This window comes from Falco cherrug, chromosome 2, assembly GCF_023634085.1.
Source record: "Falco cherrug isolate bFalChe1 chromosome 2, bFalChe1.pri, whole genome shotgun sequence".
Classification (NCBI taxonomy): domain Eukaryota; kingdom Metazoa; phylum Chordata; class Aves; order Falconiformes; family Falconidae; genus Falco; species Falco cherrug.
This window is the reverse complement of record NC_073698.1, coordinates 89,377,069-89,393,717: the sequence shown is the minus strand read 5'-3', so window position 1 is coordinate 89,393,717 and position 16,649 is coordinate 89,377,069.

Below are 16,649 nucleotides of genomic sequence, written 5' to 3'. Positions count from 1 at the left end.
CCTTCACTTGGGTAGGTAATAAATGCAAAGTGCTAGTATCGTCCTAGTGCTAGGATTAGTAGCCAGCCCTACATCCTTCCAGCTAAATAGCCATACGTCATTACTTAATTTAGGTCTAGAATATGAATTGATACTGCTGTAGTTGATAACAGATTTATTAGGTAAGTATATGTTCTCCGTAACATTAAGGAACACTTGTGAAAGTGTCTTCGTTCCCTCTGAAACATTAAGTAACACTTTGTTTTTTCTGATGGCACGCACAGGAGCTGATAGGCACTAAAGAGAGAATAGAGGCAATGAAGTGCCAGGGTATTGAATTTTGCTTCTGGCCTGTTCTTGCATCGGGCTGCTTTCCTAGGGGCTGGGCTTTCCCAGGCTGGGCGAGGTGTTGGGGGTTTTTTAGCAGCCATAGCCCTTTCCCAAGGCACAGTCTCTTATATTCTGAACTGTTCTCTGCTTCTTCCTGATGGTGGGCTTGGGTTTGTTATTTGTGCGTCTGCGCCATGTCACGCAGAAAAGAGTTGCCTCAGAGTGGGGTGGTTGTTACAAATAGTGTGTCCGGACAGTCTGTTCCTGATCCTTCCCAAGAAGGGAGGATAGGAGCATGTGTATAGGTAGTCTGAGGCATCAGCTATGAGATACATATATATGACATAAGCAAGTGTGCTGTATATTTTATTACGCCACTGGTAGGGAGTGGGTGGATAGGTAAAGTGCAGAGTTCCTTTTTGCCACCAAAATGTTTCATTTCCTCTAACTGGCAATCTTTGCCTTTGCTGGCATTAGTAAAGAATAATGGGAACATTTCGAGGCTTCGATGAACACATGAAGCACGTGACTGCAGCATCGGAGAGCCAAGTATGAACAGTGTAAGTGTAAACACATTATGTGCTGATGTGTCTGTGTCCACCCGCTCGCCATTCACTGAATTGTGACGCTGAGATTTAGATGAATGATGAGAGAAAAGAGATGCCATGTAAACTACAGAAGTTGAAAATCACTTGGGTTTTCTTGGCCAGGATGAAGATAGTAACGGATGACTTCTGAGCTCTCACTTTACCAAGGATTTGTTTGAGTGATGATTTATTTTCATTTTTAATTCTTCATAGGTCAGATTTAGCTACCTGAAGGTAGGTGTGCAGTTGCACTTAAAATGGGTTGGCTAGTGTGGAATTGGCTGTTCTCACACTTGCCACGTTCTGGAGTAGTTCTGGATAGAGCAGGGCATCTCTGATGCCACTAGTACCTGCACTTAGGTAACTGAATCTCTTCCAGTGATCTGTCAGAACTCGGTAACTGCTTTTAGGAGGCTGCTGGTACAGCGGTAGCTCTTCATTATGGGGGGGAAAGTATCATCTCAGTATTTTGCAAAAGATTTCTGGTATCGTAAGAAACCTACCAGACCAGTGTAGGTTAACAGAACTACTAACTGTTTCGGTTTGGTTTTGTTTTTATCAACGAGTGATTAGTTCTGTATTAAAACTAGTAAAAGACTGGCTGGCTGTCATTCCAGGGAGTTTTTGCTGGTTAGCTCACATTAACTCAGTTTAAGCAGCTTGTTTCTCCATTATGTTTATCTGTATTGCAAATACTGTACTGCCCTGCAAACCACTCACGGCTAAAATGCAGGTTGGTTACCTAGCTTAAGTGTAAGAAACGGGATTTTAAGGAAGCAAAGGTGGACAAAACTGCAAGTAGTTCTTCCCTTTAGCTTTCTGTAGATGCCAGTGGGGTGGCTGCTACTTCACATGATTTTACGCACGGAAATGAGATTATTCATAACAGAAGTGGCTGCTAGTTCCCTATTGTTTCTGATGCAACTGAAGTAAAGTTTACAACTGAACAGAAGCTGTGGGAGGGAAAAGTGGTTGCTCTCCAAGGTCTGCGTGCATGCTCTGATGTGGAGTAGCTCTCCAGTGCTGTGCTGTACAGCCGAGCTTTTGTGGCTAGAGATTGTCCACAAGCAGTTTTTTCCATTGAAAATAGTCCTCTGGATTGGTTTTGGTGTTTTTTTGACGTTTCTGCTTCCCATCCAGATGAATGTGAAAAGCTTATTAATGGAGCAAAATACTTTTTAAGAGAGCAGAAACACCCTATTGCAGATACCAAGGGTCATGTGCATCATCTGCAGCAGGGATTCGCCCCTCTCTTCACGCCGGTGTAGAACATGGAAGCCCTTGTCACTCTGGGTACCACAGGTGGGTTTGAATCCTCTGAGTGTGGTCTTCATGGCACGGGACTTGCAACAGCTGTCGGGGCAGCTATGGGGATTTGGAGGACCAGTGTTCAGAACTGTGATTTAAATTCACTCCGGGTGGAAACTCAACTTACTCCAAAGTGGAATAAACACCCACAGGAGAGCTTGTTCAGGTTGTACCTCTCTTTCTCCCTTCCCTTTCTCCCACCAGTTCCCTCTGTGAAAATGAAAGGTAAAACTAATCCCTTTACTGCGCGTCCCTGTTTGTACAGGTCTCATCTCATAGACTAGCATGGAGTTACTAACAGAGACAAAAGACTTGCAGAGTTCTTCCCAGTGCCCTGTTCCAAGTTCTCTTCCATTCAGATCTTGCTGTGTAACGGGCAAGAAAATCACTCGCTACCTTAAATTTGCCATAAAAATGTAGGACAAATGCATTTACTGGAATCTTTTAAATGAAAGTAACTTCAGTCACTGAAGTAAGTTTTGTAGAAACACGTACCTGCTAAAATAGGGAATTGTCAGATTAATGACAACTGTGGCCATACAGCTGCTTTAAAGGAGCAGAAGTCTGGGTTACTGTTGAAACTTGGACCTATCCTGCTCCTGGATGCTTTTTCCCCATACCTGTTGTATTGGCTCTAGTGCTTGTACGGGGTATGGATGTGCAGGGAATCAGATGGGTGAATGGGTCTGATTTTTTTTAATTTTTTTTTTTTTCTTTTTAGAAACGAGATGCAGATGAAAGAGTCTTTTCTGTTGGCAGCTTGGGTTTGAAATGAAGTTTCTCTTGTAAGGGTTCAGGTGACAGGGAATATGGGAAATTCTGTTTTGCTTTCCCCAGGCAGAAAATAACCTTTATGTTTTCTCAGCTACCTAATGTAACTTAAGGCTTTATATGTATGACTCTGCATTCTGTCTCCATTAAATTAATATTACATCCCAGCCTGTGTGCATGTATCACTTCTACAGATCTCGTAATTCACGCTGGTAAACGCAGTTCGAGCCAGGATATTTTAACTGTAATATTGCAAATCCAAGTAGTAAAAATGCAAGCGAATGATGGACTAAATAAACCCAAGACATCTCTGTGTTTCTTTCCTCTCAATTCTGGCAGTTTCCCCTGCTTCACTACTTTTAGGAATTATTCTGGTGAGCTGATCAAAGAAAGGAGGCACAGCTGAAAGTATGTATGGACTATCTGCATTTTGTTTGGTTGTATAATGAGGAAGGTTATATGAAGAGAACATTTCTCAGAGTTGTGCTGCTGGTGCTGTTAACACCTTGGGTTGGCTTTTAAAGCCCTGGTTTCACAAAAATGTGGGGAGAAAAGAGTAATTATCTTAATTTCTTACTGAAGTTTTCTCTAAGGCATTAACACATACATACTGAAGTTACTTACTGTTGCGTATAGATAACACCACCTCCTTGGAAAAAGATCGGTGAATGGCTATACAGAAACAAGTAATTCTGTGATGCAGAAAAGAGACGAAGCCAAGAGCTTACACTGCGTGATGCTCACTGAAGTTCATTCTTTGAAAAAAACAGCTATAGTACACTGAGGAAGATGTAAAGTCTCAGAAGGATGGGTAGGCTTAGACTCAACAAAAATGTAGGATGATGGTTTATTTTGTTGCATTTTATACCCTAAAACAAAGATATTTTAGGAAAAGTAGATTTGTAATCATGCCTGTGAAGACAAAAAGACATTGCTTCCTTAACCATCTTGGCTCTAACATGCAGGACTAGTTCCTAAAAGTAAGAGTTTAAGCTCTACATAATCACCAGAGCCCTGTCCTTATATACTGGTGTATAAAGTTGGTTGTTGTACGAGTTAAAAATACCTAATGGTGGAGCAGGTAGCTGTTTGAGTGAGAGGACTGTTTCATAGTTAATTTTTCAAAGAAAAGTGCTCTCCTGCTGTCTTATGGGCAGTTCCTTTAAACTTGGCAAAATAAAATGGGGGGGCGGGGAATGAGGGTGATTAGCAGTTCTGCTAGTTTAACAGTCCCTACATTAGCTTCTGCCTCGCCCCCTTTCCCTGGTTGAGGCCCCGAGTGGTGTTGAACAGGGTAAGAGGGAAGGAGGTCTGACCTAGCCTACAGGATTTTGTGTTGGCTCAGGCTGAACTAAAGTGTTGTTAAAGGATACAATGCTGACTGAAGGCACTGCTGTGCCAGGCTGCGTTATTTCAATATTTAAGGGGGCAGCATGATGTCGTACATCATGCTGCTTATAATACAAATAAGTAGATACTTTGTGCAATGGTACAAAGTCAAGGCTCTGGGTCAGTAATTATTCCTGACACTTCGGTATGCCTTCAGGCAATGCCATTTCCAGCCAAATCTCAGATTTTGTTCTGAAGGGGCAAAGCATGAATTTTCAATTAACATCTTTGCTGGTTTTGTTCTAGTATATACAAACCCCAAAAGCATTTAAAAACCCTGATGTTTTCATTGCATTAGTTTGGAAAGTGTTACAAATGTGCTTCCTTCTCGCTTACTGCTGGAAAAGGGGTTTCTACTGTTTTTCTGCGCTGAGTCATCTTGATGATAGCCTCAGCATACCCTACGTGAAAGGTTTAAACTTCTGCCCCGGTCCTGTTCATGTGCAGGTTTCCCATCCGTTCTTCTACCAGCGTGACCTCCCAGCTACACATGCCCCTGCGTTTTCTGGGTTATTGCTTGCTGCAAGGCCAGGGCTAAACATCTACAAAGCTTCAAACCCCTGCCCTCCCTATAATAATAACCATAATGATGATAATACGTTGCACAAGCTGCTGGTTTCCAGACCCTGTCCCCTCCTGACCGTACGGTGGCGCCTGTGTATGCCCGATACATTCCGTTGCCTTTTTCCTGAAATGGACACTGTACACCGCTTGACATTCATCAGTTCTTCCATTGCCGTAATTATTTTGGCACAGCTAGCTTAATAGCTGATGTTCGCTTACCATAATGCTAGAATTACAAATGTGCTCTGGCTTCGGTGCTGCTGCTCGCTTCTGTAAATCTACATCTGTACATGCACGCCTGATTTCCCCATGTCTCCAGTCCATCCCCCTGGCACAGAAAAAGTGCTTGTTTCACACCTTCCCAGACTAAACTCGGGTAGAATAAACATTTTTAGAGTGGTTTTGGTACCTGGTAAATAATGTATCAGCTGTGGCAGTCAAAAACTGTATGTAAGTGATATAAGTATGTAAATAACTTCTCCTTTCTTACCTTGAAAGGATTAAAACCCAAACAAGACAACAAAGAAATCTCCTAACCTGGGCAATGTGCAATGAAGGAGAAATAGGCAGGAGAATTTTGGTGCCAAGGAACAGGCATCTTATTGAAGGAATTACCTCAAGTATATGAATAAATACATATTCTTCAACATCTTTTGTAAAATACGAGGAACTAGAAGACCATGCTCAAGCATGGAAGAAAACTGTTGAAATATTTTAGTTGAAATAATGTTAATATATGATACTTACCTGTGTTGAGGAAGGCTTCATTAAGAAATTGCAGGGTATGCATTTAAAAAACCCCCAACTTCTCAGTTCAAGCAGTTGCTTTCTAAAGCCTAGCATAGTGTTTTTAATATTTCGGTACATTTGCAAAAAAAAATTTAAAAAATTAAGATTCGCAATTAAGTCTCATGTTCCACAATCCTAGGGATTCAAATGAATTGGGGCACCGGCTCTCTTTTATTGCCTCTCTGTGGGACACTTGTAAAGAAATCCAACATACTAGACAGGATTTGTTACGTTAGTTAAAAAGCCTCTTCCCCTGCCAAACTTTACACAATTCCATGTTTAGTTATTTCATTTACGATAAAGACCTGAAAAGCATTTTCTCCTGCAAATGTGCCTTATGGTTCTCCTTAGGGCTTAATCATCTCTTTGACTATGTAATCGATTACGAATCTCAAAATATTTCATTTGCAACACAGTCCAAACTACTACAGATACAGAATTAAATCTCACCTTTTGCAAGTTTTGATTAAAGAAGCTTTTTTTTACTTCAGTAACTAGCACTGGGCATACAGAAGTAAAACACTTCTTCTTTTGTGCTTTATCCTGGCTACAGCCAAAATGTTGATAACAAAGCGTAGCAACGAGTACTTCTCTTTCTTTAAATTGTCTCCCATGTATTCCTTTGGCAGTAATTGTATACAACTTAATCCTTTATAAATCTGACACGGAGCCATACTTTTCACAAAAAAAAAAAAGAAGGTATGAGAGTGTGTAGTCTTCCCACAGCAATCACAAGCATTCATGCATTCTCCATATGGTTTTGGGTTCTTGCCTCTTGCCTAGCTGTCTGATAATACCTATGTTAAACGTGCTAAGCCAGCGAATGCCAGTACAGCCCTGCAAACCAGGTGCTTTAGGCACACAAGTTGTCCTGTTAACGTCAGTGAGACTGTCATGCACTTAAGGGCAAGTTTGTGCTTCCAAATGTTTTGGAAAATGTGATCTCAAGTGACTTCTGTTTTCCTGAACGTCTAATTCTTCCTTTACGGTACTTGCTACTTCACGCTGTTGCCATTCTACCAATTTGTATATCCGTGCTGGGCATTTATTTTTGCAGTTAAAACTTTGCATTTGTCTTTGAAACATTTTATAGGAAGGTGTCTGTTTTGACACCCCATGTCACAGAAAATTGGATTCTCAGTACTCAGCGGTGCAACTCAGCAGAAGCTGCTCCATGTATAAGCGGATCACAAACCCCTAGCAATTTAAGCAGAAAGCAGACTCCACATCTCAGGTCAGGTGAGGACAGGGAGAGATGAGGGGCTTCTTCAGAGAAGCCTTTACTTTTAGAAGTTTAAATTAATTTGTGATTTACTTTGTACTTTTGCTCTATTCTTAATTGGAGTCCGATTGGTCCAACTCTGTATGACATGCATTTTTATGTAAATGAGATAGGAGATTGCTCATATCTGTGCTGGAGGAACTCAATTTTCAGTTTTACGTAGGATCTTTTGCCTGAAGGTTTAAAAGTAGCCTTGTGGCTCACCCAGAGCACAGTGATATATATATCTCTATCTCTATATCTATATAGATATATATAAGATAGAGATATATAGAGATGATCTATATAGCTATAACAAGTCCTATAGCTTTGAAAGAGTTTTGCTGGAGAGAGCAAGTAACAAAGCTTTGAACTGACAAACACAACCCTAAAAATCAGTGTTGCCTTTACTGCTACTCTAGCAGCCGATTTTGCCCCTGTCAAAGTCTCATGGAAAGGAGGGTTTGTCCCTCAATATAGTGGTTTGTTTCGTAAGGCCCTCCTGTCTTGCTAAACTATTTATTGGAGAAAGAGGGAGGGGCTGCCACAGTCCTATTTCAAAATACAATGCTTATGAAGCACATAGCCCTCAGGGCCATCTACAATTTTATCAGCCAAGAAGAGAAAACAGAAATACCTTCTATCTCTTTGAATCTTCTTTAGCCTTTCTTTTTCAAGATCTGTCAGTGCTGAATTCCAGCAACATATCGGGTTGAATATTTACTAGTCCTTTTACCTTTATTACATGTACTCACCAATACTCTGAGGCAATATCTTTGATTCATGGATAAATAAGTCAAATGAAATGTAATCTTACAGAATTACAGGGTGAATCTTGGATTTTTTTATTTTTCACCTTTCCCCTCCTAAAACAATGTGAGCTTAAACTGAGAGGATGTTATCTGAAATTGTAGAATAAATAATTAACCTCCCTACCCAATTAAAAATTCCTTTAAGCTTGCGCAGCTTCCTTAATAAGGAAGTGATAGAAATAAAATTGCCTGTGAAACCCTACCTTTAACAACTAGTTATTAAGACATCTACTGAATATTTGTAAACCAAGGTATTTCAAAGATTTTAATGCAGCCAAATAACTTGTCTGTTCTCCACAGGATGCCAGGGACCTCTACCTGCTGTTTAAATGTAAGATCTTTTTTCATAAACTTTTTTTTTCGATTAAAAAAAAATCCCACCCCCCCTTTTAACAAGGGCAAATAATCTGCATTTTTTTCTCAGGAAGAACACTGTCTGGAATCTTCCCAAAAAAATTCAATTCAATGCCAACACTGCTTATGGAAAATTTCAAACTTGTGAATGCTGGCAAAGTTTCACAAGCAGCTAAAAACCTGTATAATGCAAAATGTCAGACAGCTTCAAAATAAGTGACACACCACTGCACACCGCTAAACAAAGAGGTTATCCAAGAGAGATACACAGCTGTAGAGATTTCATATCAGCCTTACAACATTTTCACTGATTGAAACCTGCTAGGTCAGTTCAAACCTATTGACCTGGTGAAAAGAGACTGTAAATATCTGGACCTTCTGGTCTTGCTCTACAACTGTTTTGTGTAGCAGAGCACAGCCAGACCAAATATGAGACCTTTGCATTCCTTTTCTGGGTCCAAACAGCCAGAGGGTTCTTTATACTGGACACAGTCCTCTAAGGTGCATGGTAATACTTAAATAAAAAACATGTCAGTTGGTCATCAGCCTCCTATATCTGAACACATTTTTTAACTACTCTTTTTTCGTAAGTAGGAACCATTGGAAGGTCTAAATCCAAACACATTTTCCAGACCCCAAGCAACACTGACAAATAATGCGTTCCCAGATCACGTTTCACTGTTCAGCCTGTGTATTTCCCACTCCTTTGCTACTCAGTATCTCTGGCTTATGAACTTCCTCCAAACGAACACCTTGCCGTGCTTCTTTTGTAGACTTTCCTCTGATACGTTGTTTTTCAGCATTACCCAGTTCCCAGCAATGTCTACCTGGGGACTTGGGGAAAATTGTAATTTATAATGCCATGAAAACCTTCTTTGAAAGACTTGGTTTATTTGATAAGCATTTTTAGGCAATTTCTTCAAAAGAATCTTGTGTGCTAATACACAATTGTTCAGGTCAATCTTTGTTTCATTACTTCATTCACTGCAACTATTTTTCTCATCAAAAGAAGGGATTTCTTGGAGCTTCATTCATCTTCCTTTGCGCTCAAGCCTTTGGCTCCCAAGCATTTTGGCCGCCTGTATGCACAGGCAGTTCAGCGAGCATCACTGCTTTCGTTGTCTGTATTTGCCCTAGGTTTGGATTTTGGATTGGCACAAATTCAGCCACACTGCTGACTAACACAGGAGGGTATTTCTGGTCTTAGAGGTGATTGTTGAGCTGTACCACGGGGTGGCTCAGCACCCCCAAGGGCATACGGTGCTTTTGACCCTAAGCTCCATGGGCTGAAGGGAGTTGGTGGCTTTGTGCCGCAAGTGTTGGTATGGGCTGCAATGTCCCTGTCTTAGTAGCCCGGCCATTTATTCTGACAAATGTCAGGCCAGATGCTATCCAAAACCCAGGTACCGTGGCAGCGTGGGCACCTTTCCAGCTCAGGTTGTGCTTTCCAAGCCTTGTTTCCCAGAAGCTATGTGAAGCTTCCCACGAACACCAAGCTAGCTCTCTCAGTGAGCATCGTAAAGACCAGCAGTGACTGGAAAAGTGCAGCTGGATGGGTCAAAACCTTTTCACAGCCTTCCAGGGAAAAGTGATGGGCAGCACACCAAGCCACAGCACTCAGCTAGTGCTTGAGCTCTGTGGTGAGGATACTGCCTGGTGGGAGCAGGTCACGCAGCAAACACAGGAGGACTGCCAGTTGCTGAAGCTAGGGGATATGGCAGGTGACCATCCCGGGGTTCTGTGCTGATTTTCTCCTGTCTCTAATGAGGCACATAACAGAGCCACCTGGAGAACAGAGAAGCCTCTGCCTGTGAGCAGCCTGTGACCACTTAGTGCCAAAGTCAAACCATTTGAACTGTGCATTGGGAGAGGAACGCAAGGTCGTAAAGCATTTGCCCTTTGCTGCCTATGGATCACATATGCATGGTGAGACCTGGGCAGTTTTATAGGGTTGTGATCTCCCACCCACAAGAAAGATTAATCATATACATTTCTCATTCCCCTGTCCAGCAGGAATGCCAAGCCCTGACTCCTCATAACATTTTTGGAGCACCTTGTATCCTTTTTGCCTGACTGCACCTGTCCGATAGGATGATTTTGCAGAATTTGATGACGTTGGTTCCCTGGCCATAGCATGATTTAATGCTTCATACTGTGGTTAAAACACCCTGTCAATTCCAGATGCTTGAGCGGTCTTCGCTTTTCTGTAGGCAGCTTTGAGGGACTTTGCTTCATCCATTAAGATTTGTGCAGGGCTGCACGCCTCTATCACAGCAGATAGCAATAACCAGCAATGCTTTGGGAGGTTCCAGCAACTGTTTTCTTGCCAGGTTTTTTGCCCCAAGGAAAAGGAATTGAAGAACCTCTTTTTCAGACCCACTTTGGGCACAGTGGCTGGGATCAAATCACCTCTGACACATTCCCTTCTGTGGGTCACAGCCCATTCTTCACTGGATGTTTCCAGCTCCTGCATGGAAACTCTTGATACCATCTAGTCTGGGACATTTCTAGTGAAGGACCAAGTGGTTGCCAGAAGATGACAGGCTGGTGATGGCAACCTGGTGGCAATATTCTCTTGTGGTAGCCATAGAAAGACCCCTTCCTAAAGCAGTCTGCAAAGAAAAACAGGAATAGAGTCTCAGTCTGACAGTAAAAATTGGCAATATTTAGAAATATTGATCCTGTAATATCCGAGTCTGGAGAGGGGAGAAACAGGCACTGCTGGCTGAGTGCAAGCACCCAAGCACCAGCACTAGAGGATTCTATAGAATTAAGCGTCTCCACAGGCTTGATTAAATAATTACATTAACTTACAAATGCAAATTAATGTCTGGAGAATTCTTTAGGAATTCTGAACAGACCTATGGGGACTAAAAAAAGGCACAAGAAGATTTTACTGTTTACTGCACAGGAACTCAGCCTGGGCATGTCTTGACAGAACAAAATGACTGAACTGAAACTATTCTTAGCTAGAAAATATCAGAATACTAAAAAATAGGACTTCAAGAAATTATATTCTAGATACCTGTATTTCCTTCCACTTCTGAAAGGGCAGGGCAGAACTGCCGCAGTTAGCCTAATATGAATCTCTCTGTGACGTAAGCCATTACATTTCACTCAGTCCTTTGTGAACCAAAAGACTTTGACTCAAGCAAAAATGCCAGAAAGCCATGCAACGTTGAGCTCAAGGCACTGAGGAGACGGGAACCCATCCTGTCCATTACATTTTGCTTGTGGTTGATCACTTTTCGCCATTTAGAAAGTCAAGTCCAAGATTTTAAATTGAATGAATCTTGTTTGATTTCAGTTACGTCTTTCTCTAGCCTAAAGTGACTTCCCATTACCAGGAAAGCACTGTATTTCACGTATCTCTCTTTTTTCTGTTCCTGTTGTCGTTAAACAGCTAAAGAAAGTTTAAGCCTCCAAATCCTTTTATGAATCTTTGTGGCCTCTCCAGTTTTCAGTCTCTTTAACAAAGGGAACGCAGCAGATATAAACTCACCTTATTTCTACAATCAACTCCAGTAGTAGCATCCCCAAACAGCACTAGTCCTTTTTGTCCCATGTGTATACTAGATTCTTTTTGAGATGTCTTGTGATGGCATCCCTTTAATCTTATCTGAGGTCTCTGCTTTTCAGGATTCAGTAGTATCTTCTAGGTACATGATTTGCGTTCATTAATCCTAGATACAAATTTGCATGTGTACACATTCAGACATAACTTAAGTGGTTCCATTCACAAAGTAATCCAGTCTGTGTGATTGTTTTGCATTGCCTTTTTCTCATCATCCAGATGTACTCACTCCAGTGTCTTTGTCACAGCCACAGATAAAATCAGTGGCAATACTGTGGTGACTTCTAGATCATGAAGGAAGCGTTGGGCCACAACTAAGGCTCCACCTCTGTAAACAGTCCAAATGTTTGGTTATTTTTTGTAATGTTACTTATTTCTTCAGATCTATCAGCCCAGCAGTCTTTAAGCCATTGAACATATATTGAAACTAAAACTTAGTGTGTGTAGTATGAAGCACCTTAACAAAGTCTACTCCATCTACACAATTTTGTGCTGAAGCTTCTCACCTACTCAAGTAACGAAGTTCGGGGTGTTTGCCAAGATCTTTTTTCCTTAAGCCACATTTCCTCATATTCGTTAAGTCCCTGCCCTTTTATTCTTTATCAAAGAAATCCCATGTTTTCTTTTCCGTTATTTTGCTGAGGACTGACTTTACAGGATGGGTTGGCTTATTAGTACCTGACTCATCCTGCTCAGACAAATGGGAACTGGCCCTGATATCACCCTTTCTGAAATGGCTCAAGCCTTTTGAGATTTAAATTCATTACTGTAAATGGACCAGCCACCTCTGCTGACAAAGGCTGGCAGCTGTGTATTCTGAGGCATATACCACTCCACATTTTCCCTATACTTGTACTTCTCATGAGGCATTTTCTACTGATTGCTGACCTGAAACAGCTCATGATGTCTAACAGATTTTTGGTCTGACAGCCTTTCCTTTGTTACGTTCACTTTTAACACACCAGGGTTATCTGTAACTGCAGATTAAATAGTATCAATGGAATGACTGCTTATCCCTCATACTTCCTTCACTTTGTTCAGACAGACACTTCACACGTTTTTCACAGATTCCTTCTCAGTGTAACTGTCCCAAATACACTATGCATGAAAAATGCTCCTAGTACAGTTGTAGCTTATACCACAGAACACCACTTTAGTTGACATGACTTAGACCACACTCCTTTCTTCTCAAGTAGATTAATTCTAATAAAGGAACTGACCTTGCTAGCAAACCTATCCCAGCAGAAGTTCATAATCTTAAACCTTGCAGAGTCACTTGTGAGACCGGAAACTGCTTTATTTAATCTTCATGAACTACAAACACATTTTGCTGGTTTTGTCACATGGAAAACAGAAACACTTATTCTACCACCCCTTTTTCATCTACTGATGGAAACAGACATTTCCTAAAACCTGTTGTTGCTAACATACTACAAAGCTCTTTGTCCTCCAAAATCTTCATCAGGGGCAGTTTTAATGGTGATAGAAGCAATATGAAAACAAGAATACTAAATACTTGGGTGTTTGGGTTCTTTTGAAATCCACCTTTTTTTAAAATGCATTGATATGTATCATGGGTTGCTTGGATGAACAGCTGAAATGTTACCAGTAGAGATCATTACTTTTTCCTGGATATCACAAGTGTTTTAGCGGATGGTAGTACTACAAGCACTGCCTCAGAAGCACATGTGCAAGTTCCTGTATTTAATGACACCAAACTCCTGTTTCTTGTGTAGTTTCCAAGGTGGACCACAGCCAGCTAAAATGGAAATTTTTTTTCCAACTCTTCCTCACAGTAAGTCCACAGCTACTACAGTTATGAAGTAAAACTTTTTACCACTCTTAGGAGCAATCTTGTTAATCCTCCTTAGTCATTCCTTCTTAATTAAATTATTCCAGGTAAATATTGGTGCATGTGCAATATTATTAACAACTAAACAGAAAAAGTAATGGAAGACTTTAGTTCCTTGGGTAAGACAACATATTTCCTTTTTATAGATAAGTTTCAAATAGAAGCTGGAAGACAGAAAAATTATTTATAGGATTTCCATGAAAACGTATTTACAGAAGACTACTATAGGAGAAATTACAACAACCTCCCCCTTTCTTTCCTACCCAGACTCTGATTTCCCTCATTCATTGTGGCCACATAGGAAAAACATTAACAGATCACTTCAGCAGACTCAGTAAGTTTACTGTAGAGTGAAGTAACCTGGATTCAACTCAAAATGACCACTCATAACCAGCTGAAGGATTCATCAAGGTTGAAAAATTGCTACTGTTAAGGAAACATGCTAATGTAACTGGATGAAAAAATAACTCTATTTCATTGTAGATCAAGAAGTAAACAACTTTACCTAAAGGGCTTCAAAACAGTCAACATAAAGCTGATGACGCTCAGCTTAGCATCTTATAACCTAGAGCTGTTAGTAATACAGCAGCTAGAGCTTGATAAATCTGGCAGTGTTGCTTAGCACACTGGTGTTTGCTCAGCATGTTGCCAATGCTTGTGAAGAGATGTGAGATACAAGATAAATGCGCAGAACTGTGGCTGAAAATGGCTCTTTACTAATTTTTATAGTTTATTCACAAGTACGTTATAAGTGAGATGGATGCAAACATTATCAGCCATACTGACTTACAGCCGTACCAGTTTTTCATGACTTGAAGGACTCTTCAAGATTACCTAGATGGAATCTGATAGTAACATCATAATAGCCAATGTAATAATTAAGTGTCCAAGCAAAAACCTACCAGCACTGATACGACCCTTCTTTTTTGTGATTATGAGAACTATTACCACTTCTGGTATCTTCAGAACTAACTCCATGACTACTAAGTACAAGTGTAATTTTAAGAGGACATTCAGCAAAAGCCACCAGCTTCACTTGCTTTTTTGAGGGCAAAGTCAGATACAGCATGGTGCCTACTGCTGAGTGACACTAAAACAAGCTCTAGAGAAAAATGTAAAGGAACACTGGGTTACAAGTAAAATTAAGAGTTGGAAGGCAAGGGCTCCGTTCACAGGACTGTGAACAATTGAGCTATAGACTTTTATATACAAGCTATACTCCGCCTCTGGTGTATAAAATCTGACCCAACCTAATCGCTAATTAAGGCCAGAAATTCTACTGCTTACCGTGTATTTTTACCATTGATCTACTCTACACCAGCAAGTGCAAGTTACCAAAAAAAATATTGTGCAAGTATGTTAACTTACGTTGTTACAAAGTGGTGCAAGCATACCTAGGGTACCTGTGGTTTTCAAGTGCATTCTACCCTTGGACTCCTCCATTAGCCGTGAGAGCAGAAAGGGCTGTGAATATCAGTTACAAACATGGCTTCCTTTCTGGCAGCCACGCCAATGGGAGTTACCCTGTTCCTGGTCATACCGGGGTGTCTGTGGCCTACTGGAAATGATAGCGGCTGGGGACAACATTCAGGTGACGGCTGCATCAGGACAAAACATCTCCCTAATGACTCAAAAGATGCTCATATGTGGCTCCTGAGTAGTACAGAACAAGGGGATAAAGGTGAAACAGTTATACGCAGACAGGGCGAACAGCCAACCAGTCAAGAAGTTATGACTTGGGTCTTCACAAAACATCTAGTTATTTGCCTTTCAGTGGCTTCACAGCTTTTCTGAGGTCTTCCCCTGCAATGACATAAAAATTAGATATGCTGAATCGTTGATGGTAATGTGCCCTGTATTCCGGATTTCCATTACCTACGTGAATGACAGACTTGATTAAAATGTCCTTGGGACCAAACATCTTACAGGATATCCTGCTGTTCATAATTTTTAATGCACTTTACATTTGTTGGAAAAACTGGCTTAAAAATCATAGAGCCATTCAAATTGGAAGGTACCTCTGCACACCATCTAGTCAACCCTCCTGTTTAGAGTGGAGTCAGCTACAGCACGTTGCTCAAGGCTATGTCCAGTTGGGTTTTGAGTATGTCTGAAGACGAGACTTCACAATCTCTCTGGGAAACCTGCTCCACTGTCTGAACAAATTCACATCTTTTTTTCCCCCCCTCCCTTATGTTTAAATTGAATTTCCTGTGCTTGTGCCATCATCTCTTGTCCTTTCACTCAACACCAGTGAGAAGAGTCTGGCCCCGCCATCTTTATTTCCCCCATCCGTTCTTCCCACACATGGATAAATCGCCCTGAATCTTCTCCACACTGAGCAGTCCCAGCTCTCTCAGCCTCTCCTCATACCCTAGATGCTCCAGCCCTTCTGCCATTTTAACAGCCTAGCCTCTATGAAAGCATTGTATAATACAGGCTATTAGAGACATGATCCAAACAAGGATCTTATCAATGTATAAATAAAAACACTGAATAGTTTGACCATTTTTTACTTTTCTGTATTAGATCTACCTTGCTGTTGATTATGAATCGACCACCATCTTTCTCTGCACTTGTTCCTTTGGCCTCTTCCATCTTGACAAGAATATTTACTTAAGACCATTTTACATTAATATCACACGTATGGTCAAGCTCAGCAATTCTTTTTCAAGGTAAGTATTTTAGGACCCTCTCCTGCAATACAGGTTTGGGCTGATTCTACAAAAGTTTAACTACAACCTTCATGGAATTAAATAAAAGCAATTAATCTCTGAAGTGTTATGGTTCCTCTTTCATTCTCAGTATCATGGTTAAAATTTCTACGGTGCATGGTACTTGTTTACCATACGCTATACTGAAATACAACTACAAGCATCACCCAAATTACTTTTTAAGCCTGTGTGTTAAGATAGAAAAGACCAGTGCATAAGATTAAAGCTCAAAGCTGAACCCAAAGGCTCATTCACAACATAAACACCGCAAGTATGCTGTTCTTGGCCAGATAAGTCACATTTGCATCATTTGATAAGCGGAGCAGCCAATTTCCTTCCAGTTTACTTAAATGGTAAGAATAGAC